The 13645-nt window shown below is 45.1% G+C and overlaps 2 long non-coding RNA genes across 3 annotated transcripts in view; one reads left to right on the forward strand and one right to left on the reverse strand.

Moving 5' to 3' along the window:
• Positions 1-638: 638 nt before the first annotated feature.
• On the reverse strand, positions 639-3471 carry LOC311599118. The gene is made up of 2 exons (XR_014779769.1): positions 3040-3471; positions 639-1394 (listed from the first exon to the last, which is right to left on the reverse strand). It is a non-coding gene; the product is annotated as an uncharacterized lncRNA (long non-coding RNA).
• An 8898-nt stretch (positions 3472-12369) lies between these two features.
• The window catches only part of LOC311599988, a 42257-nt gene continuing 40981 nt past the window's right edge, over positions 12370-13645 (forward strand). Inside the window, exon 1 of one of the 2 annotated variants that reach the window (XR_014780097.1) lies at positions 12370-12581. This is a non-coding gene — a long non-coding RNA (uncharacterized lncRNA). The remainder of the gene's footprint in view (positions 12582-13645) is intronic. The other variant, XR_014780098.1, reaches the window with a different exon arrangement.

A 13645-nucleotide genomic window follows, 5' to 3' on the forward strand; every position in this document is an offset into this window, starting at 1 on the left:
TCTGTTCGAAGTTGTACAAGAAATGGGTGGCAGGTGACATGGAGACTATGTGACAGTTTGGAATGGTGTTGTTTTAAAAAAACAAAGTCCCCATCCTTCACTTTTGCCAATAAAGACCACTACTAGCTCAGAGAGGCAGAGCAAGCCAAGCTCTCAGCTGATCTTCCTACTCAGTTCACACCTCAGAAGGAAAACAGCAAAAGACCTTTCTTCTTCTTGCTACCTTTTTTGTTTGTTTATTTGTTTGTTTGTTTTTGTTTTTGTTTTTGTTTTTCAAGACAGGGTTTCTCTGTTTCTCTGTGTAGCCTTGGCTGCCCTGGACTCACTTTGTAGACCAGGCTGGCCTTGAGCTCACAGCGATCCACCTGCCTCTGCCTCCCAAATGCTGAGATTAAAGGCATGTGCCACCACACCCAGCTTCTCCATGCTATCTTACATACCTTTCTCAGGGGCTGGAGAGATGACTTAGTGGTTAAGAGCACTGTCTGCTTTTCGAGAGGTCCTGAGTTCAATTCCCAACAACCACATGGTGGCTCACACCCATGTATAATGAGATCTGATGCCCTCTTCTGGCATGTAGATGTACATGCAAATAGAGCATTGATATGCATAAAATAAATAAATCCCCTTCTCTCCTGTCAGCTCGACTTTATTTAGCTCTTGGATTGAAGTTGTGTGTTAGGGCTGAGCCACACCAAACTAGAAACAGGTTTTTAATAGTTCACAATCTCAGAGTTCACAATGAGATCAAATATCCTGCAGCAGAATGGATTCTTACATTTTTCTGTGTGCCATTTTGTGCCTTTTCCATCCTCAGCTATGAGAAGCCATTGTCCTTACAAGGGCTCATGTGTCTCAGAAAAAAAACAAAACAAAAGTCCATTTAGGCAGATTTAGTGATGTATGCCTCAGGAGGCTGAGACATAGAGACCAGACCAAGCAAGCACACTAATGTTCAGAATGCCAGGGCTACAGAGACCCGAACAAACAATAAACATCACATTAAGCATCCGTCCTCTGTTGAAGGTATTAGGCTGGGTGGCAACCCCTTCACAGAGTGAGGCCTGAGGACGGTAATGGGCAAGAAGGTTGAGCAAGGGAGGAGTTGGTTGTGGGACAGCATCAGGAAGGGCAGCTGACCTCAGGATGATGAGGGACTGTTTAACCCCGGGCCCTCTGCAGTCACTGTCATTTGGAGGTGGTTACCTCAGTGTCCTGTGTCACTGTCATCCGTAGTGCCGCCATAAATGTTTTAGCCCGTGTATATGAAACTCCTAGCACAGCATCTCTGGAGCTTCGTAAGTCCTCAAAAAGAGCCGAGACCGGAGGTTCCCTCCTGTAATCCCAGCACTCGGGAGGCGAAGAGTCCAAGGTCAACCTTAGCTACAGGAAATCTTGTGCCAAAACATAAAACAAGGGGTCAGGTGGTGGTGGTGGTGGTGGTGCACACCATTAATTCCAGAATTTAGGAGGCAGAGAGAGGCAGATCCCTATGAGTTCTGGGCCAGCCTGGTCTACAGAGCAAGAGAGTTCCAGGATAGCCAGGGCTACACAGAGAAGCCATGTATAAAAATAGCCAAAGCCAAAAACCAAACCAAAAATCAAGGTCTGAGGCAATGGGCAGGCCTTTAATCCTAGCACTCGGGAGGCAGAGGCAGGTGATCTCTATGAGTTCCAGGACAGCAAGGGCTGCACAGTGAAACTCTGCCTTGGAAAACAAAAATCAATCGATCGATCGACCAATCAAGGGGGCTGGAGAGGTGGCTCAGCATTGAAGAGCACACTTGGGAGGGACCTGAGTTAGGTTCCCAGCACCCACATCAGACAGCTTTCAAAATACCTCTTAATTCCATCTGCAGGAGATCCACACGCCCTGGTCTTCACAGGTTCCTGCACACCCACGGTACATGTAAACTCATGCAGGGACACATATGTACACATTAAATAAATAAATCTTAAAAAAAAAAAAAAGGTAAATACGTTTTAGAAAAATCAAGAAAAGCCATAGGCAAGCTGGGCAGTGGTGGCACACGCCTTTAATGCCAGCACTTGGGAGGCAGAGGCAGGTGGATCTCTGTGAGTTCGAGGCCAGCCTGGTCTACAGAGCAAGCTCCAGGATAGCTAGAGCTGTTACAGAGAAACCCTGTCTCGGAAAGAAAAAAAGAAAAGAAAAGCCACAAGCATAGTCCCTGTCCTGCATGTATCTTAGATACAGCTATTGAAGTGAGATGTGCCAGTAGGTGGCCTTTTAGGTGTAGAGCATCTGCCTGTAGATATAAAAGTCTGTGGCTTCAAACTTAGGTATATCCCTTCTTTATTTAGCATAAATGTTTCTTATCTTGCAGTGTCCTTCTGCATCTGGCAGGAGCCTGGACCTCCTTGGGTACTCTCCCAGGGAAGCTCAGCCGGTCAAGCACCAAACTGAAAGTGCACACTCTGCCACCGGAAGGTCAGGGCTACCACAGTGTGCAGGCAGAAACGGATAAAACACAGAACAAGATCCACGCCCCAAGATAACAGGCTAGGCTAGGCTGGAAAGGCGGGAGAGCGGTTTATCTCCTGCCAAGTGTCACAACTCTTCTGATAGACAAGCAGGAAGGTTAGGATAACCCTAACCTTCAGGCAACAAAACGTCACAACCCTGCCTTGCTGAGCTGCTAGCCCCAGGCCAGACAGCAGCAAGGCGCTCTGAGTTTCTGCATCAAACCAAAGGACTTCGGGAGCTTGACTTGGCTCGGGGGAATCTAGTAGCTGTGTTGGGAACTGTGTTGGGGGAGGGGGTGACAGATGGGGGGGGGGGTGGAGGGTGGGGAGTCTGCACAAGCTCAGTGCTTCTTGGGTGTCTTACTGAAAAAGGGTTGGCCCTATAATATTCCTGAGGGCTATGTGACACTCCTTAGAGAATACTCAAGCATGGATAACCATGTGCTAGAGGAGGAAAAATATGTAGTCCGGCCTGTCTTACAGTGTCTATCGCTGTGAAGAGATACCGTAACCACAGCTCTTATAAAGGAGAGTATTTAATTGGGGCTGGCTTACCGTTCAGAGGTTAGTCCAATTGTTGTCTTGGATGGCAGCATGACAGCATGCAGGCAGACGCGGTGCTGTTGAGGTAGATGAAAGTCCTGTATTCGGATTGTCAGGCAGCAGGAAGAGAGTGACACTGGGCCTGGCTCAAGCTTCCGACATTTCAAAGCCTACCCCCAGCGACACACTTCCTCCAACAAAGCCACACAAAAAATGCCATTCCCTGTAAGTCTACGGGGCCATCTTCATTCCGACCACCACCATCCATAACTGGGTAGTTTGAGCAATGGAAAAAAAAATTTTTTTTTCAATTCAAAAAGCCAGAAGTCAGGACAAGGGGTTGACCGAGCCAGTTACTTCTGAGACTTCTCTCTTTCACTCTCTGCCTCTGTGTCTTCACATGATCAGTTTTCAACCTTTTAAAAACCGGACACGGCAGCCAGGTGTGGTGGCACATGCCTTTAATCCCAGCACTGTGGGAGGCAGACGCAGGTGGATTTCCATGAGTTCGAGGCCAGCCTGGTCTACTAAGTGAGTCCAGAGCAGCCAAGGCTACACAGAGTAACCCTGTCTCAAAAAACAAAACAAACAAACAAAATCTGTATAGTTCATGGGTGTGTCTGCGTATCACATACATGCCTGATGCCTGAAACTGGAGTGCCAAGTCATTGTGTGCTGCCCATGTGAGTGCCGGGATCCAAACCAGAGCCTCTGTAAGAGCAGCAGCAAGTGCTTTGACTCATCTCTCCAGCCCCTCAAATAGTCACACTTTGAACCTCTGAAAAATAAATTATTAATCATTTTATATTTAATGGTATTTTATTCAGTTAGTGTTCATTTAGATTAATAAACCCATTTCCTATCTCTTTGCCTATTTTTTCGAATTACCAATAATTTATTCCTTCTGGATCCAGTTTTCTTCCTTCTGAAAAATATCCTGTAAATGTACCTTACTGTATATTTATATGGCGGGACATCAAAATGGGTCAACATGTAAAGGCAGCCGCTACTGTAAAGACCAAAACAACACCGTTTTGTGTTCAGGGCCTGAGAACTTGACCCCGCCCCAACCCCCACCCTGGAGTTCCCAGGGAGAGCCACAAACATACAGCTAGTAACCATTCCTAGGAGTTCACCCAGGGCCAAGCAATCAGAGCTACAGGTCTCAGTGACCAGAACAAATGAAAACTTCTCCCCTGGTCTGGCCCTGGTCCCCCAGCCAATCAGCTTAAAGGGCAACTTTCCTGTATCCCTCTAACCCATCATGTAACAAGAAGGCTTGGAAACCCCTACCATCACCTATAGGTTTTTTTTTCCCCCTTTAAGTACCCTATTCCCCTAGCACTCGGGGCCGCCATCTTCTCTCCTCATGAGGGAGCTGACAGTCCAGGCTCTGCACTTGAAATAAACGAGACCTTGTGTGATTGGCATCTGACTGATTCCTGGTGGTCTTTGGGGATTTCACAACTTGGGCATTACACTACCATGCCTGACAACCTGAATTTAACCCCCAGAAACCACACAGTAGAAGAGAACTAACTGCTGCAGATTGTCCTCTGACTTTCACATGTCACACACACGCACACGCACACACACATTTTTATTAATTATTAATTAATTTATTTTTATTTATTTTGGTTTTTCTTTTTTTTTTTTCGAGACAGGGTCTCTCTGTGTAGCCTTGGCTGTCCTGGACTCACTTTATAGACCAGGCTGGCCTCGAACTCACAGTGATCCACCTGCCTCTGCCTCCCGAGTGCTGGGACTAAAGGCGTGCGCCACCACGCCTGGCTTTATTTTGGTTTTTCAAGACAGGGTTTCTCTGTGTAGCCTTGGCTGTCCTGGACCCTCTTTGTAGACCAGGCTGGCCTCGAGTTTACAGCAATCCACTTGCCTATGCCTCCCGAGTGCTGGGATTATAGGCATGCGCCACCATGCCTGGCTATACTAATTTATTTTTAATAAGAAAATTTATTGATGGGAGAAATGTTTTAATCAACAACACTCTCTATTCTTGCTATCCTTTTTTTAAAGAAGATTTATTTATTTATTATTATGTATACAGTGTTCTGCCTGCATGTACACCTGCAGGCCAGAAGAGGATATCAGATCACATTTAGATAGCTGTGAGCTACCATGTGGTTGCTGGGAATTGAACTCAGGACCTTTGAAAGAACAGTCAGTGCTCTTAACCTCTGAGCCATCTCTCCAGCCCCCCCCCCCCTTGCTATCCTTTTTATTTATTTTTTTCCTTCAGTGATCTAGCATGAGCCCAGGGCCTCATGTACACTGGGCGACTGCTCTACACCAATCCACACCCCAGCTGCCTCTCTTTAGTCCTTAACAGCGGCTTAGCTGCTGTAAGAGCCAAGTTTTTCTGGAGAAAGAACCAACTTTCATTCTTTCTCACCCTCCCTTCCTTGTCTCCTCCTCTCCCCCGTGCTCCCTATGCACAAAGACTTATTCTAAGGAACTGGTCCCTGGCATCATCTGTCATGTGAGTTGAAGGTTCATAATCCAGAAGAGCCAACATTTACTTTCAGACCAGGGTGGAGGAAAGCAAGTGCGGGATCCAAGAAAAGGCAGTGTTGTTGTTTAAGCCTAAATGTGAAGACAAAGCCAGTGCCCAATCTGAAGGCCACCGGACAGTGGGAGCTCGCTCTGATTTAGCAGCCCTTTTGTCCTTACTCCCACTTTCTTGAAGAAGGCCCACTTGCATTTGGGAGAGCAATTTGCTTTACGAACTTTGCTCAATCAACTGTCAATCACAACCAACTGTGGCAAAGTGTCTTCTCCTTCTTCCTTCTTCCTCCTCTTCCTCTTCCTCCGTCTTTGTTTTTTTTTTTTTTTTTTTTTTTTTTCGAGACAGGGTTTTTCTGTATAGCTCTGGCTGTCCTGGAACTTGCTTTGTAGACCAGGCTGGCCTTGAACTCACAGAGACCCACCTGCTTCTGCCTCTGCCTCCCGGGTGCTGGGATTTAAGGCCTGTGCTCCTACACAGACTCTGCTTCTAATCCAAACTCTTTGGAGGCAGAGGCAACCGAGCTATTGAATTTTTGGCAGCCTTGTCTGTATAGCAAGTCCCAGGAAATCCAGAGTGATAGAGAGAGGCCTTGTCTCAAAAAAACAAAAACTCTGTGTGGCTGCTTGAGGTGTGACTGCCATACCAAGGACACAATGCATTAAAGGTGTTGTGCCCCTAAGCAGAGCCCCTATGGGCACAGTCAGGGTTCCCGTAGTCAGGACACATGCCCTGAAATGGCCCCAACAGCCCTGGTATGGAAGACACCCATCCACAGGGACCTGGTTCTCTAAGCCCTATGTGCCTCCCAAAACCCTACACATCAAAACTAAAAAGGTGGGCCTCTTCTCGTTCGTTAGCTTTTTACTTTCACATTTTTATTAGCATATATTAATTATGCATAGTGGGTTTCACTATGACATTCTCATACCTGATTTAATATATTTGATCAGACTCTCACCAGCCCTCCCCACCCCCGCCCACCCACCCCCTGTCCCCTGTCCTCTCCCTCCCTGCCTGCTCCCCTCACCCTCTCTTGTCCCCTTCCTCTTCTAAACTGGCTCACCTTTTACTTAAGTGGCTCCCGCCCCCCAAGTGGGGGGGTGGGGATGGGGTTGGGTTAGAGACAGGGTTTCTCTGTGTAGCTCTGGCTGTCTTAGAACTTGCTCTGTAGAGCAGGCTGGCCTCAAACTCAGAGATCCACCTGCCTCTGCCTCTGATTGGCAGTGTGATTTTTGCAATGCTACTTATCTGGCATTTTAGAAACTGGACGAGGCAGGGTGCCAGGAGAAGTAGGGCCCCCGTGGCCAGTAGGGGCCAAGGAAGGAAAGAGGCCAAGCTACCAGAGGGTTTGAATACCATGGGGTAGGGCTGTTGGGAGCATAGTGTGCCCGAAGATCTTGCCAGAGATCTTTGAATGTGTTGTTTCACTGGCCAATATTCATTTACATAGAAACAGCCTTTCTCCCCCAACACAATGCAAGTCTTTCCCACTTCAGCGGTCAGTAAGTCCCCAGTTTGGGAGAACCGCCCCCACCCCCCAGGGAGATGATCTGTCACTGAAGGGACTTGAGACTGTCCAAAGTGGAAAGCCATGCTTGGCCAAGCTTGGCCTGAGAAGTCACTGGCCAGATGCTGTCTTTGGAGGAGAGCTGCTCCAGTGGCTCTGTGGCACCAGCCAAACAGTGAGACCCAGTCCGATTGGCAGAGGGATGAAGATCTCTCTTTTATTTCAGTCTCCTCCCAGCTGTGAAGTGGCCTCATAGAGCTAAACCTGGGGAACAGTCACTACAGGAGTGCAGAACCCTTGAAGGGGGTCGGGGGAGGGGTTAATGCAGGAACCAGTAGCGTCATTGCATGAGAGAAGAGCAGGGGTTAGCACACATTGGCTTGTTGACAGTGATGTTATGGGAACATGTAGGATGGGATCTTGAAGACGGCCCTACAAGGCAATGGGGGAGGGGTAGATCAAAGAGAGGAAAGTCTTGTAACTTTGATGTAGGTAGGGGTCCATGGGGTTCAGAGATGTTTATGGCAACTGCTCCAATAGTAGCCCCTGACAGGGAGGAGCAGAAGAAGCATTGAGAGAAGTTCGATGTTCCTGTTGAAGGATGAACTCCTGTTAAAGAATGTTAACACGGGTAAAGGCCTATTTGGAAGCAAGGAGAAGCTGGTAGGTGGGCTACAGGGTCTTTGGCACAGCCATTAGGGTGTATCGTACCCGTGACTCCCACTCACCACTGTTTGTCCCAGGGATCTCTCATGGAAAGATGGAAATGAAATTGAAGGTTGGCAAGCATAGTGCCACCATGGCCGATTGACTCAATTCAGACCTTAAATCATCTTTTTAACTCCTAAGGAACTAAGTTTAATTGTAAAACTATAACTATCTAGTCTTTGACACCATCAGAGACTTTAGAAGGAGTGAAAATTATTACCTGAGTAAACAGGAAATGCAGACTAGCAGCTCCCCAAATAAAAATGTGGCAGAGACAGTTTGCTGTTGGACAGTCACCCCAAACCTCTATAACATTGGAGCATCATCTTCAGCCTTCTGGTCCAGCATATCTGACAGATGTGGCTTGCTTGCCACAGAGGAGCAAATCCAGATGGAGGTTTCCTGATGCGCGTACCTGCGAGGTAGGTTGGATGCTGCCAGGAGCTGAGCTTTCTTGTTGTCATATAATCCTTAAAATTTAAAAAAAAAATCTTTTAAGGCCATATTCTGAAGTCTCTGAGGTTTTTGAAGCCCTTATCTATTTATCTTTATATAGTGTATAATCATATCTGTTAAACCTAGGATATATATTTTTGAGATAAACTAAACTAGTATTTGAGATGACCATAAATCTGATTAACCATTAACTTGTATTTTTTTAACTATTCTAAACAGTTTGTAATGGCAGCTTTAAAAGTATTGGAAGTAGCCGGGCGTGGTGGTGCACACCTTTAATCCCAGAACTCAGGAGGCAGAGGCAGGCAGATCACTGTGAGTTTGAGGCCAGCCTGGTCTACAGAGTCCAGGACATCAAGGCTACACAGAGAAACCCTGTCTTGAAAAAAAAAGTATTGGAAGTAAACCTTGTATTTATAAGTAAGTGAGTTGTATAGGTCCAATACCTCAAGCCAGAGTAGAAATGTGTGTGTGTGTGTGTGTGTGTGTGTGTGTGTGTGTGTGTAACAAAAGTAACCTTAAATCTCTAACAATATACAAATAGTTCAAAACAATGTAAACAAAATAATAATTAAAGATCTAAGTTAAAGTGTAGATTCAATAATCAACCTTTTGTCTTATTTCTATATTCCTCCCTCTTTCTTTTCAATCCTTTTCTCCTTACCTAAGAAAGAAAGATAAAGAAAAGAAAAAGAAAGGAGAAATTTTTTTGGTTTTTTCGAGACAGGGTTTCTCTGTGTAGCCTTGGCCATCCTGGACTCACTTTGTAGACCAGGCTGGCCTCGAACTCACAGCGATCTGCCTGCCTCTGCCTCCCGAGTGCTGGGATTAAAGGCATGCGCCACCACGGCCGGCTGAGTCTAAGTTTTTAATACCTAGTTTTTCTTCTGAATAAGACCATTAATAGCTTGTAACCATCTCCTAAATGGCAATAAACATCCACTACCCAAGGGAAAAAAACAGAAAGTCTACCCACGCTACCTTAAGGGAAACGTGACATCATTCTTCCTAAGGTTGCTTCCTGCTGATTTGGGGACATTGGAATCCTTTTGGGGGCCAAATAAATTTGGGGAAAAAAAAGGTTAAGCAAGCTAGCAATAACATTTGTGGTCCAGTCTTTAACTGTTGAGAGATTTAGGCTTAAGTAAAGTCCTGTTTGGAACAGTCTGAAAGGCTGGACCAGTTGGAATCAGTAGTTTTCTTTGAAGTGCTTTGAAGCAAGCTTTGATGAAAGAGCAACTGAAGCAGCCGAGCCAGGAATATGGAAGATGCTGGAACGTCTTGTGTCAGGGTCTGAGCTAATGTCATTGGTGTCCAGTTCTTTTGCTCTGAAAATACATAACTTCTCACAAGCACTATACAGTCCTAAAACTATAAATGCACGAGATGTGCAGAATGCACAGATCAATGAAGAATGGTTTTCTGCTCTTTGTATGACATGTCTTTCTATATGCCAGGCTGTATTGTAAACTAAACTGTAAGCCAATTTATCTATGCCATTTAAAAGAATGTCATGATAAAATTTGAGGATATTGTATTTATTGGCCGTATAGTTGAAGTTCTGGCTGGAGACATTTGTATCAGAGCTATTCCCATGTGGAGGGATCAGCAATTATGTTACCTGTCCTGTTTGGCTGTCTTGATTTCTTCGGCTGTCTTTTTTTTTTTTTTTAAGATTTGTTTATTTATTATATATACTGTGCACGTCAGATCATATTATAGATGGTTGTGAGCCACCATGTGGTTGCTGGGAATTGAACTCAGGACCTCTGGAAGAGCAGACAGTGCTCTTAACCACTGAGCCATCTCTCCAGCCCTCTTCGGCTGTCTTGATTTCTTTTCTTCTGTAGCTTGTGTCTCCCAGGCAGGTATAGGTAAGACAAGGTAGAGGCAGTGGTTTTTGTCAGCCAGCTCTGTTCTGTTTAGTTGGCTCTCTGCCCAAAGTAGACTGCCTTTTGCCTTTGTGGGTGCCTAAGAGTCTCGCTTAAGGTTTTTGTTTGTTTGTTTGTTTGTTTTAAGATTTATTTATAACTTACACAGCATTCTGCCTACGTGTGTGCCTGAACACCAGAAGAGGGCACCAGATCACATTATAGATGGTCATGAGCCACCATGTGGTTACTGGGAATTGAACTCAGGACCTCTGGAAGAGCCCCTTCCTTTTTTTTTTTTAAGAAAAATTCCTAAAAGGTAACATCAGAAGAAAGTGGAATTCTTGCTGAAGACAGATGAGTGATTGGATGGGACCTGGGAGGCAGTGAAGGGTAAAAATCTTAGCTAAATGCCGCTAATAAGCAGGTGTCAAAGGCAATTCCTACTAAATTGATTTAGCAGAGTTATTTGCTAAATTTGCCTTACAATAGCACCCACAGATGGGAAAGCTAGAACTGATGTTTTGTCCTAAAATGAGAGGTGAAACTTTCTGGTCAGATGTTTCCTGCAGCAATTATCAGCACACTGCCTCCTAACTTAAAACACACCACGGACTGTCTGCTCTGCTAGCGCAGTGGGATTGCGCACCTCCCTCTGACCAGTTGGCATAATGTTGTGCTTTGAATGTGGTGGTCCCAGAGAAGAATCTATGTTCCTCATTGAAGACAAGCTTTGACACCACAGGGTAAACTGAGTCAGGCAGTAGACCAATGGCTGGATGGTTACTCTGCAGACTTTCTCTGAGGGCAACTTTCCAGGCCGGAACTGATAGTGGCAGCAGCTGAGGGGCCAGAATTAAGATGCTGGCAATGGGCCAGTGCTGATAGCTTCCTGGCAGTGGCTTACACCTATTATGGGTAAGCAGGGGCTAAGGCTGTGGAGTCCTAGTGGAAGCTTCCACTGGTTGTGGCAAGCCGGAGCTTCCACTTAATTATGGCAATTGTCTAAAAAGAAGAATAAAAGGCCAGACAGACAGACAAACAGACAGACAGACAGACACACACACACACACACACACACACACACACACACTTAACTTAATGATAAAGTAAGACAGACTCTAGTAGGAAGGTTCCAACAAGTTTCTTCTACAAGCTTCTCAAACTTTACATACATTCTCTCATACACATACATACATACATATATACATATATGCATACATACACACATATACACATATATTCACATACTGAGTGGACGGAAACAGGTTTCAATAGCCTTAAGCACATACTTATACACATACACACATCTTGGTAGACGGAACAAACTCCTAAGAGTAAGTTCCAACAGCCATGTACATGTACATATACATATATACATATACATACATATATACATATATAAATTTGGTGGATGGAACAAACCCTGAAAAATGAGTTTCAAAGCTTTACTCTTTGTCCTACAGCTTATATATCCCAGCAAAATCTTTCAAGCAGAACAAAAGCCACAATGTGGTTACATTCTAGTTTTATTTAAGTGAATGATTACAATGAGTATTCATAAGAAAAACATATTCCCCAACACCCTCACATGATCAAATGTTTTAAATATTATGGATGAGAAACAAACATGAAAAACAAGTTATTCCCAAGAACCCACATACATTTATAACTAAGCAACTTGTTACATATTAACAAAGTATAAGCAAGCAAGGTAACTTCTCAGCCAGTTTCTTTTTACTGGCAGGCAGCAATTGGCAGTTACAAAGAAAGAATCAATCATCTTAAAAATAATCTTATAAAAATCTTAAAAGAATCACAAATCTAAACTTTAATATTAAAACAATCAGCCATTTCTACTTTAAAAATTTAAGGTGCACATCTACTCATGAATAATTTTTATTAAATCAGATCAGGAAGCTGAGGAAAAAAATAGAATAAGGAAATCAATCATCCCAATTTGAAAGAGTCACATCAGCCAGTGCTAGTCTGGGCTATTATTCTCACTCACCAACCTCAAAACATCCCTAGCTTTACTATTAGGAATGTACTTTTTTTTAACTTCAAATTGTTCCCTAAGATTTTCTGCATCAGAGCCACTGGCAAAAACATCTTTACCTGACCTTACTAAACAATCTGTTTTTCCCAATTCTCTCTAAGGGTAGTTGTAATGGAAGTTTTTTTTTGGTTTTTGTAAACCCAAATGTAAATATATTTTTGTTTTAATCCCAGGTGTGGGATTTCAGACTGAGCTTTGGCTTGCCCACATCTGTTGCTTGTCTGGTGTGGGGCGTGGCTTTTGTCATCCCTCCTCCAGCTGCACGGAGAGAGGCGGGGCACAGAGCTCTGAGGATATAAATAAGAGCACAGAGAACGCATTCCGGGATGTGTGGTGTTGCCTTGTAGTAGTTTGAAGAGACCTGAGAAAAATGCTTCCGGGCTCAGCGGCTTGGAGGAGACTGCTGGCTGGTGCTGTTGACGGAGACAGGTACAGTCCAAAAGAACCCAATTGACCCTAAGCAGCTTGGAGAAGTAAAGGGGCCCCCTCTCCCCACTAACCTTCTTATTCCTACATAGGGTAGGGATGTTGGAAGGAAGGTTGAGGCCTAAACACCCCAAGGAAAGTAGAATTTTAAAAAGAGTGCTACACGTAGAGGTCGTTGCTAGGAATCCACATACACCTGCAGGTTCTTTGCAAGGCTGAATCATTAATCTGCTCCAGCGGCAATTGCCTGAAAGATCCAACACTGCTGTTGTGAGTGCCAGTGAATCTGCCCAGTGAGGGAATGGGAGCCCCCTTAGAGTTTGGTTTGGTTTTTGGTTTTTCGAGACAGGGTTTCTCTGTGTAGCTCTGGCTGTCCTGGACTCTCTTTGTAGACCAGGCTGGACTTGAACTGCCTCCCGAGTGCTAGGATTAAAGGCTGGGATTAAAGGCCACACCCAGCTGCCCTTAGAGTTTTTATACAATCCATTTAATAGGAGGGATGTGGTGACCACAGGGGCAACAAGCTGAGCTATGCTCCATAACAGCATGAAGTCCACAGGACACATAGTGCTAGGGGTTCTGCCTCCTGAGGAACACCCTCCGTGGCTGTGCTAACCTGTGGGACACCTTCCATGAGTTCTAGAGCTGTTTTGCTGTTCCTCCTGCATGTGTGCATGGCCCACAACAGTTTACCTGATGGCAGTGTGCTTTCTGTATCGATGGTGTCGGTGCGCAGGGTATGAACCAGAGGTTAATAAATAAGTAAACATTCCTCTGAACTACAACAGAGGGAGGAAAGCTTACCCAAAGCCACGCTGGAGGACAGACCAGAAGCACACTGCCAAGACCCACAGGGAGCCACATGAGTAAGGGTGCCCAAGGTGCCCGATTATTGTTTAGGTCTTTCTTTTATGGGGATCAAGAGGAGGAGGAGCTGGCTGTGGTGGCGCACCCCTTTAATCTCAGCACTATGGAGGCAGAAGCAGGTGGATCTCTGTGAGTTGGAGGCCAGTGAGGGCTATATAATGAGACTTATCTTACAAAAGAGAAAGTAGGGGGGGTTTTTT

Source organism: Acomys minous, assembly GCF_964271855.1.
Source record: "Acomys minous genome assembly, chromosome: 6".
Taxonomy (NCBI): Eukaryota; Metazoa; Chordata; class Mammalia; order Rodentia; family Muridae; genus Acomys; species Acomys minous.